The sequence below is a fragment of the Manis pentadactyla genome, chromosome 7 (genome assembly GCF_030020395.1).
Source record: "Manis pentadactyla isolate mManPen7 chromosome 7, mManPen7.hap1, whole genome shotgun sequence".
NCBI lineage: Eukaryota > Metazoa > Chordata > Mammalia > Pholidota > Manidae > Manis > Manis pentadactyla.
This window is the reverse complement of record NC_080025.1, coordinates 56,305,815-56,309,463: the sequence shown is the minus strand read 5'-3', so window position 1 is coordinate 56,309,463 and position 3,649 is coordinate 56,305,815.

Sequence of the window (3,649 nt, the reverse complement as noted above, 5' to 3'; positions counted from 1 at the left end):
TTCCTCCTAATGGTGAGCAGTAAGACGCCACATAACCACTGAAGACAGGCCTTGCTTTACGGTGATCTGAGTAAAATCTAAACTTAGTTGCATCCAGACCCCATTTTAAAATGGCACTCATCATTAGCCCCCAGGCATTTCCTTACAAGCTGACTTTCCCTGAGTAATCAGAATTATCAAACTACCTCATTTTAAAGTATAGAAGGTATATAGGAAGATATTTCTAAGAGGTTATATAATCTACCATGAAATACACTTTCTGAAAAGTTTGGGCACTATTTTAGACCACATGTGCTCCATTTCCTAGTTTTACTACAGAGGGTCCTCAGTTCAGGGTAGTTTGACTTAACGGTTTTTCTACTTTATGAGGGTGCAAAAGTGATGTGCATTCAGTAGAAACCATACTTGGAATTGTCAATTTGGATATTTTCCGGGGCTGGTGTCTGGCAGGATGATCTTCTCTCCTGATGCTGGCAGGGCAGCAAGCCATTATGAGGGTTAACAGCCATTCTGTACCCACAACCATTTTGCTTTTCACTTTCAGAACAGTATTCAATAAATTACACGATTAGCGCTTTATCATAAACTAGGCTTTGTGTTCCATGATTCTGTCCAAATGTAGGCTAATGGGAGGTAGGAGAGACTAAGCTATGACGACTGGTGGGTGTATTAAATGTATTTTCAACTAACAGTACTTTCAATGTAGGATGGGCTTATCTGGACATAACCCCATCATAAGCTGAAAAGGATAGGTACTTGATCTGAGTAATTTCATTTGCTTCTTTTAGCAATGTGAACCATATTCTCAGTATTTAAGCAATGCAGTGTGCTTGAACTTTTATCTTTCTTAGTCTGGGAAAGGAGCCATTGGTGTGCCCAATGTGGAACTGAGGGAGATATTTATGTTGTGTAATTTCACCCCTTTTTTTTAAATACTATCTTTAACAAATTAGAACTTGATGTTTCTTTATTAAAACATAAGTGTTTTACAAACTGATGAAAAAGCATTTTGATTTTAGATGACAACTTCTTGACATTGTGGTATGGTTTGTGTAATATCTGTGTATTTTGTATCTGCACTAACCAAGAGTAGGTGCTGATTTTATAATGTCAGTTTTATCATAGAAAACCTGAAGAACAGATAAAAACTCTTTGGTTACCTCTGTTTTTGTGCAAGAGTTGAATTTACATATGTAAAGATTTTCAAGGAGATCTTATTAGTATTGTACTTTGATCTTTGCTCTCTTAGGAGATGGCAGGTTTCTAAGTCACGCAAGAATTAATGATGATGTTCTTGTTAAATATACTAACAACTAAGGTACTAATGTGGTCATTTAGTCTCCCAGGAAAAGTCAGAAGACAGGATTTATTATCCACTTAAAGGTGTAGAGATTCTAATGCTGATATTCAGTTGAGACTAGAATTTTTCTTTTATTCAATGACTTGGATAAAAATGAAAGTATGTGGAAATATTTCATATCTTTGTATATCCTTATCAGCACAGTGGTCAACAAATAGTAGGAACTAAATATTTTTTGAATGGATGAATGGAAAAAACTTTACAATACTATTAGAAGATATTTACAGTAATGTACAATATCTTGAAGTTGAATCTCTTCCCATGAAACCTCTTCCCCATGAGAGTGTCCACCAATAAAAATATGTCCATGAAGCTTTTAGTAGAAACTTTCAAACAGAACACCTTTTAAAGTAAGGTAAAGTTCAGCCAAAAGCATACCTCATAGTTAATGCAATGAAAAGGGGAAAGAAGTGATTCAAGGTCTTGAGAGCTCATGTGTTTGGAAGGGAAAGTTTAATTTCCTGGAGGGTGTGTTTGCTGTAAATTTCTCACATTTTCGTTTTAAATGATTAGATGAATTCTTGGGACTTTTCTTTTTCTCAAGAAATTAAATACTTGTTTCCATTTTCAATTCTGGGGCACAAAGACCCTCCACTACTTAAAAAAAAGATAAAACCCTGTCCTTTTTCCTCAGTGAAAAATACACACTTTGTTGGCCTTATGAATTAAGAAAGAAAAAACTTGTTTGATTACTATTTGTAACACAGAAAGTGAATCTTTCATCTTATGGTAAGGACAACTATTTCATAAATAATTCCACTTTAAGGACTCAATCAGAACCCCTAAAATAATATGAAAACTTGTTTCAACATACGAGAGTTACTTTGGATTGTTTTGATTTGTTACGTGGCTTTCAGGTAGATTTAAAAAGAAATGTAGGTGGTTTAAAGGAATAATTAGTTATGATTTAAGGCTTTTCAAAAATTTTTACTTTAGATTTCTTAATGTAGGTTTTCCTCCTCTTAAAGCATACATACATAAAACCTATATATAAGATCCAGTGGTATAAAAACTAAAGCATAGCTTAAATGATTAAACACCAAAGGTTCAAAGGAAAGTAATTTAATAATACCTTTGTAATGTAAATGGTAAAAGCATCAATTACAGACTAGACGACTGTGATGGACAGCCATGTTTAAAGTGAAGGGAAGTGTAAAGTCAGAGAAGCCACCCTTTTCTGATGAGTCAAAGCATTAGCAACTTCAGGCGGAATTTCTAGGGGAAACAAATATTCTTTTATCATGGGAGGTTGTCTGGAGGGGGAAAATGGTTAACAAAAGCTCAGCAGAAAACTTAATGATTCACAAGTTAAATCACTTCAAATCACACATTATATCCCTGTGTATTACCTTAACTAAGGTGCAGGCTGGTCAGTATACCGCTTCGACTCGCCTCAGTTTCAAAGTCAGTATTAATCCCCTCTGCCCGCTTACAGCTTTGCAAATTCTCTAGACCCGGAGCGTCTCTCTCACAATTCATCTCCCAAAGCCTCTCAGTGCCTAGCACATGGCCGGCATTTGGTATGAACTGAATGAACAGAGTTGGAAAAGAAACCTCAAGTTGCTGTCCTGGGGGTGACGAGGCAAGGCTTCGGATAAATGAATTCGAGCTTTCCCCGAGGAGCCTACCACCACCTTTCAACATCTACGTCACGCCTGGGGCCGTGATCTGTGGGGGACGGGGGTCCCGAGCGAGGCTGCACTGCTTCCGCTGGTGCAGTCATCTCCTTCCCCTCGCACTACAACAATACCTTGGCCGCCAGCCAAACCGGGAGCAACGAGCGACTTTGGCTGTTCATGGCCCGGAATGAGTGCTGCGAGAGGGGCTGGGGATGCTGCTCCCAGGGCCAGCAGAGGCCCAGAGAAAGAGAGGAAGCCAAAGCTTTAAAACACTCCCTTCCTCCGCCCCCTCCCTTTTGTCCCAGAAACCAAAACAAACGAGCTGATACACGTGTCCCTATGACTCTTGTTTACTATCAAGACTGCGCTGTGCACAGACTTATGGGACCTGTAGTCCACCTGTTCCTCCCGCCTGCAGTTTCCCGGAGGAACCAGCAAATCTGAGACTACGAACCCACAATCCATTTCGGAGGCAAAGTTAGGCTTGAGTCCCCGGAGTCTGGGCAGTAATCCAATCCGAAGAGTTCACTCTAGTGATTGACACACCATCTTCTCCAGTAAACGCAACACAAAAGTCAACACAAGCCCGCCCCCAAAATGGGCCAAGGTATCACCCAATGGGAAGGGGGAAGGATCGAGTGGCAGCTCCATAAACCAATAAGAGGGCGAG